Below are 8,214 nucleotides of genomic sequence, written 5' to 3'. Positions count from 1 at the left end.
TGCTCTGCAAGGGATCCCAATTCGTGACACGATGCCTCGAGTGCAATTGGGATACAATTTGGGGGTTATACAGGAAGGAACAACAAGTTCCACACTTCCCACCAGGGATGATTTGTCTGTCGTGCATAGCCCCTCCCAAACATGTAGGCTCCCGGATTGGTTGAATTGCGTCACGTGACCGCGAGTTTTCTGTCGTGTACGAATGCGCTGTCCAACCAAGTTCCTACCTTTACATAACAAAAGGCTCAGTCCCATTTACACGCACCTTTACATCATCCGCACCTAGTTTACACAACAAAGGCTCATTCCTAACAGCGTGTTTCAGCCGCACCGAACCTCACAAATATAATATCCAGGGCCTACCTTGGCTCCTCCCACCCTCAACCAGTATATATACAAGGACTGTTCTCTTGGAATTTCTCTTACTTGATACAGCTATCGTGCTGTGACGGTTCCACCTGAAGACGGAAGCTTGTGTAGCCTCCGAAACGTCGTTATTTTTATTTTATTTTTTATTTTACTTTTATTCATTTTTATTTTTTACCTACGTGACTTTACCGAAAACAACTAAGAATAAGTTCCTACCTGCCCACCCCGAAGAAACGTGTTTTTTGTTTGCAACAGAAATGCGTCACGAATATGAGATGTATGCACTACCAATTACAATGTGAACAGTGGCCCTAATCACCGCGCAACTCTTTATGAAATCTTCGTGCATGCACAAGTAGTTTGCTTCGTAAATACCGCCGTGTTCCAGTGTCAATAACAAATATCTCCCCTCTAGTCTTTAACCGACTGTTTGGGGAAAGTGCTGTTAGCAAGCACCTATAAAGTGCGGTTTCGGCACACGAGGGGGTGGGTGGCCAGCACCACACCCAGCCGCCTTTGTATCCCTATTAGCGATGTTTACACATCGCACTAGGTATTAATTTAAGGCTGAGTCGACCTAGGGAAGGCCCAGGACCGGTTTAAATAATCGTTGCTGGGTGTTGGCCGTGAGCGGGAATCGAACTCGGGACGCCGGGTTCGGAGCGCAGCGCGCTAACCCCTACACTACCGCTCCCCCTCATGTCAAACACATTCCTGCGGAGGGAGCTGGTAGGAACGTTGGGTTGCTCGGTCAACGGCCAGGATCAACGGCGGCGTGGTGTATTCCGCAAATATGCCCGACTGTGAGGGCGGGCACAAGCCGGCGTGAGTAGGTTAAACGTTGAGTTTTATAAGGGCACCACGGGGTGACCAGCCCCTCCCCACCCAGCCCGACCCCTCCCACCCCCCACCCAGTCCCACCCTCCCCACCCAGCCCCTTCCCACCTTCCCCTCTCCACCCAGCCCCACCCCTCCCATTTTTGGATTCACGACGGACGGACGGACACAATAATCCCCTGTGGGCTGGTGTAACCAGGAGGTTCCTACCAGTATAACCGACACACACCCAGGTGCCCTGCAGTGTAATACATATTGACCAACGGTTCTTAATCATCCGTTCCGCTGCTTAGCTCATTATTGTCAGTGCTTTCTCTACTCCGCAATTCAGTACGAAAAAAGTAAGCCGGCTGGAATTTAACTTTTATTTTTTTGCGAGACATTGAAATTGATTATGCAATTATGTCTTTATTTCCTTTGGCTGCAGCCAGATACTGCATTCCCATAAACGAATAGGACATAAAAACTAATTATCTTGGGTGGAGGAGGAGGATCAAAACAACTTTGTTATCAACGTATTTTATTCTCATCGCAAGTCGCGTGCCGTGCACGACGACACCGGCCGTTAAAACCTGCACATGCCTGCACGTGTACTAATTACCGCAGTAATTTATGCCACCGTGTGATTTACGGTGGCGCCGTGCCGTGTAATTTACTATGCAAAGTGCCGCAAATCGAGCTGTCCCTGCTGTCTCGACGATGACTGGGTGTTTCACGGTTCATGTTTTCACGTTTGCCATAATCGCCAGATTTATGAGATATTCTCTGCTTAATTCATACTTTGACGACGATGAAAGTACAGATTAGCAAGAGAATGGCCCATTCGGCTCGTGTGCACGCTATAGTTTGTAAACCAACCATACATTTTCTTAAAACAATAAGAAATGTTGAGAATTGGTTTTTTACCCTTCTATCTGGCAACAAAACTGACACCTTTTTACAAGGAGTCATTTTTGCATAGACCACAATACCTGCAGTCATAATACAAACAAAAGAACATAACTCTGATAATGTGCACTGTCCTTGAAGTTGTGGACCAATCAACTTCAAGGACAGTGCACATTATCAGAGTTATGTTCTTTTGTTTGTATTTTGGCTGCAGGTATTGCGGTCTATGCAAAAATGACTCCTTGTAAAAAGGTGTCAGTTTTGTTGCCAGATAGAAGGGTAAAAAAACAATTCTCATATTTTTACTGGCAAATGAGGTTCCCATAGAATAAGAAATGTTATTAAGTCATGTTATTTCATAAAAGCAAGTTCATGATCCCAGGCAGGTTAAGCCAACATACAAAACATTAGTATATATCATAGTTTTCTTAATAAAATTGACAAAACGTTTCAATTGTTTTCACTAAGGATAGCCTTACGAGTTCCGATTTACTCATTGTATTAGAATATTTATTTATTTTTGAATAATAATATTTTTATACTGGAGGAATTTATTTCCACAGATATCTGGTAGGGGCGGGTAAGAACGTTACAACAACAAACAATAAAAAAAAAACATTGCAATAGTGCAATGTACAAGAAATGTAAACAAATCACCCAAACACATACAAAAAAACTAAACCATCCCCATCCTCATCCTGCCAGGCAAAGCACACTGAGATATTGACTTCTTTTTCAGAAGCGACCTGGCCACAAATGTGGCCCATGACTTTGACATTTATAGCAGCAAAATTCTCTAAATAATCTGAATTGCGTGTTTCTAAATGTGGAGGGAAAAAGCGGACCCCAAGAAAAAACATCCACGCGACCACGAGGTAAACATGCAAACTCCACATATACAGCAAGCATCAGGGTCGGGATCGAACCCATTACCTCCTGCAGCAAACGGTTATTTAGGATCACAGGAGATCATCGCCTGGTGTTGGGTGATCATCATCATCATCATCATTATCTCGATCCATGAGCAGATAGCCCCATATGTGTTCACTGCACATTCGTCATTAATTTCCACTTTCCTCTCTGTCTTGCTAAAGTAGTGGCCACATCTTTCTGCCACCAATCTCTTATGTCGTTGTCAAGCCGTTCTCTGTGAGTTCATCCTCGATCTCCGGTTCCTTCCATGTCATCCGAACAACAATACTTTTAATGTTCCTGTTGCTGTCCATCCTACAGATGTGTCCAAATAGTGCCAGTTTCCCAGTGCTGGATGAAGGTAGTGCGGGGCCTATAGCACATGTTATAAAGGGGCCCTAAATAAAATAAAAACTTAAATATTAAAACACATAAATTTTTTACTTTCATAGTAAAGTAATTGTACTTTTTCATTTGCTATACAGCCAGATAATAGAGAAATCTCTAACCTTAAACATCCAGGCGTTCATAAAATTTGAAGGCAGTATAGTACTATAGTAATAGAGCAAGTGCAGAATCACTGAACCGGAATTGATAGCTTGAAACCATTTAGCGCGGGGCCCTTGAAAGTGTGGGGCCCGTAGCATTATCTAGCTACTTTTGCTGCTAGGATAATCCGGCACTGCAGTTTCCTTCTCATCACTGCCTGCATCATCAGGTCTGCTTCTACGTGCAATTATTTTTTCCATGTGCAACCGTGTCGGTTGATACAGGCTTATTGAAGTAAATTCAGATGTAGTTCTGCGCTGTTATTATTCCAAGCCCATGCTTTGGCGATTGGGAATTCTTGAGGGATTATTCTTCACCTCGGGGCATGCAGCTAATGAGCAAAACTAAAGGAAAACGTGTATTTTTTTTTAAGATAAATAAAACCTTACACATGCAGTCAACACTCATAAGTAAGCATGCAATTCAAAGGTAAAGACAAATCAAATGCAATTTGCACAAGCATACGGACATATGTACAGGGTGGTCCAGATGTATTGTGACCCGCAACCAATTTACCCTGAACATTTTTTGTTCCTTTGCGTATTTATTTCTCTGTTAAATACACCTTACTTTAAAAATATACGTTTTTAGAAGATTAAATGGAGGTCACGTGACATCTGGACCACCGTGTACATTTAAAATGTTTGCTGTAAAATTCCTTTGGTCGTGACGTTCAAATTCCACGCTGCATTAGACCCTGTAAGTCGACATGGCTTAACATAACAACAAAAATCAGTGTTCATGCTAAAGCAACATAAAAATACTCGCGTGTGTGATGCCTTCGCTATCGGCGTGTGATGTCGTGTTTACTCTGCTGTGCCATGTTTTACAAGACGCGCACACTGAACATGGCAGGTGTTTGTTGCCTGTCATAGAATTTAACCTGCAGGTGTTTAAACATACTGAAAATAAATATACCACATTCGGCAACGTTGGGAAACGCTGATATTTTCAATGTTAGTGACGCTGGCAAACTTATAATACGCAATATTCAACATATAGTAGTAGGTTTTTACCCTTTAAACTGGTACAAAACTGACACCTTTATACAAGGCATCATGTTTGCAATAACCACAACACAAGTAGTCAAAATGCAAACAAAAAGAAACAACTCTGATAATGATAATAATATGCACTGTCCTTGAAGTTGATTGGTCCACACCCGAGACAGCTTTCCTTAGAGCCTAGTCTCCATTGGTGTTGGACCAGATGACACCAGAAGGCGTACAACTCAAAAACAGTGCACTATCAGAGTATTGAGAGCTCGGGGTAAGCATTTACTTACCCCTCGGGTGTGGACCAATCAACTTCAAGGGCAGTGCATATTATTATCATTATCAGAGTTGTTTCTTTTTGTTTGCATTTTGACTACTTGTGTTGTGGTTATTGCAAACATGATGCCTTGTAAAAAGGTGTCAGTTTTGTACCAGTTTAAAGGGTAAAAACCTACTGCTATATTTTGCCACTGGTAAAGGAGGTCTCATAATGTTCACATATATTCCATTGGTCCGTATGCGTGTTAAACTTATTTCGCAAGGTACATAAACAACCGTGCTGATCGTTGGTGCGGGGGGAGAATAACAAACTGAACACAAAGTGCAGTTTTAAATAAAACTGTGATTAGAGGCTGCATCTCTTGTATTTTTGTACTGGTGATTATTATTAACCAGTGGCATGAGTTTATTTCATGGCTTTATGTTTAAGTTTGCTGATTAAAAAACACATGCACACATTATATATAATTAAAAAAGTATGTTGCAGAAGATAAAGGGTAACATTTTGACGTTTGCTCTGCTACGAATCATGAAAATGCATTGACTCTGCAAAACTACGAATCGTCACAGCCTCTAAAATATACACAGTTGTTCAGCGCATTGAATAGATGGCATTACTAAGACTTCCGAAAGAATTGGTTGATTATTTTCAGTATACTAAACTTCACTTGAGTGGAGTGTATTAATGCAAAAATATTGTATTCATAAATACTGTATTGTATGTGTTGTATGCGTGTGCCTGTGAACGATATTCCTGTGAACTTAATTTACAATTTACAATCATCCTCGGTTGTCGCAGGTGAAATAGAAAATCTAAATAATGTGAAAGAATATTTGATCTGTATCATCAGTGGTGTGGACTCGAGTCATGTGACTTGGACTCGAGTCAGACTCGAGTCATGAATTTGATGACTTTAGACTCGACTTGGACTTGCATAACAATGACTTTGTCCCACCTCTGAGGTGTGGACTCGAGTCATGTGACTTGGACTCGAGTCAGACTCGAGTCATGAATTTGATGACTTCAGACTCGACTTGGACTTGCATAACAATGACTTTGTCCCACCTCTGAGGTGTGGACTCGAGTCATGTGACTTGGACTCGAGTCAGACTCGAGTCATGAATTTGATGACTTCAGACTCGACTTGGACTTGCATAACAATGACTTTGTCCCACCTCTGATCATCACATTATCACTATTTTGACGAGGGCTGTGTAAATTACATTCCTGTATATTTGCCACTATGAGTCTTTTAAAAGAAACAATATACGCGGTGTACTTATTCATATTGCTATTTGAACACCATTTTTTTAAATCCAGAAATAGCCATTTCAGAAAACTAGTAATTTGCAAGAAAATGAGGCACATTAGTGTAAAGTGGGACACTATTTTCATCTGTTCACTGAATTAATTCATCCTCAGCTGCACAAGTCATGAAATGTGGTAATAAAATATGGAAAACATCGATATGAAGTTATAAAGCAGTCAGAAGTGGCGAAATCAATAGCATGGTGATTTCTAATAATAAAGGGTGCAGAATCATTTCGCGTAGAAGACCGGTCAAAGACAAGACAGCCATTTAATGAATATGGATCTAAATAGATTAGCATAGAGAGAGTTACGTTGGAAGGAGTTGGCTTAGATTGCTGACTGGGGCTTGAATGCTCCCGTGGGAGATTGCCAGAACTGGCTTTCGAGAAGCCTATATTCAAAAAAGACGCTGTATGAGAAATATACAAAGAAACTGACATATCGGCAAGTCTCATTTTATGCATCTATTAGCTATTCACAAATCTGACTCTTCACCATATTTTTCACTGAACGGTGATATATCTGCGTATAAATATAAAATATGGAAATGTACGTCCTTATTTCAATCAACTGCTGGATGAAGGCCTCTCCGCGGTCGTGCCGGTCATGGGGGTTATTTGACCAAAATTCACCACGCTGATCAGCATGTGCTGATGAAGGTGCAGAGCCAAGACCAATTCAGATATTACTCCTCTATTACTCCTCGCTGACGTTAGCCTCGGCCCGGAATCAAACTCAGGTCACTATGTTCAAATCACAAACTACCATATATATAATAAAATCTCCCTCCCATTGACCCACTGCCACTGTTCAAAGCCCAAGCTTTATATTCTCTGAATATGGATCACCACCTCTGGTCTTCATAAAAAAAAATAGCACTGTATACACCTTTTCCCCCATGAAGCACTGTCCCAATGTTTTTGCACATCTCCCTTGAGACGTGTTGCATTCAGACTCTCCCATAAATCCACATTGTTATTGTGTTGTATTGAGATGCAAGCATCATCTCATATTTTAAATTACATCATGTTTTTCTTTTGCTGTAAAATGTAATCTACACAATTCGTTATATCAAGCTTCCATCATTTACGGCATTGACACGCCTGTGTGCCCGCGTGCATGCAAATGAATTTACTAACATTAGACGGTCGTCTTTCAACTATTCCGAAGTAGATGTCATCTTCCTCCTGTTCGCAAAGCACCCCCCCCCCCCGGGATATGTGGGACTGAGGTTTCTTTTTCCTGTTCTTTTTGTCGGCCGGTATATTCCCACTGCTAGGCAAAAGGTCTCTGTCATGTTATCTCTCATCCCCCCTCTTGTTGACACTTGTTCCATGTCCAGGAGCAGCGGGTTCCAAACTCTTGTAAATGTCACGTGGTCTTGTGGAGCCCTTTCTCTTTATTCGAGAAAAATAACTCAGGGTGCAATTAAGAGTACGGTATATTCATTCTGCTCAAAGGCCAATAATAATTAATTGGATGCTAACTCGTGAACTTTGCTGTAGCCGTGTAATTGATGAGTTTTTTTTTGTGTCCAATTGCTTTACGTCATCGTTGTACTTTTGTCTATTTTGCTTTTGTAATGTTGGTAACCCGTGTCACTCTTGCAAATGAGACTCGTCCTGGCATCTGAAGTTCTCACCTTGTTAGATAAAATAAACTAAAATGTCTTTGTAGGGTTTCCCCCAATTATCATAGTACACAAATTTGTTTCCGAACGTTTTAATTATTTTACTGCGCGGTGTATGAACGTACACATGCATTGGTGCTTCTACAGTTTCAGTCCAAATTGCAGTCAAGGGTTCACTCCATCCATCATCCCTCCACGTTCAACAAAACGAAGACCACTTTGATACAAACTCAAACGAGGTTACCTTACATTATGACTTCCATCCACAAGTAGTGACTAATCCCATATCTGCATTTCCCATAAATATGCTAAATTCCTCTTGATATGCAAATTATTTTGTCAAGGCGCTCTTCCTTCTCCAACCCAGCTTAAATATACGCTGCCAAGCCTGGTGGTGTTCATTCAGACGCTGTCTTTCCGACAGACCTGTTCTTCACCTGAGG

This window comes from Lethenteron reissneri, chromosome 19 (assembly GCF_015708825.2).
Source record: "Lethenteron reissneri isolate LAM-NWPU_2019-01 chromosome 19, ASM1570882v1, whole genome shotgun sequence".
In the NCBI taxonomy this organism is placed as follows: Eukaryota; Metazoa; Chordata; class Hyperoartia; order Petromyzontiformes; family Petromyzontidae; genus Lethenteron; species Lethenteron reissneri.
This window is presented reverse-complemented; position numbering follows the sequence as displayed.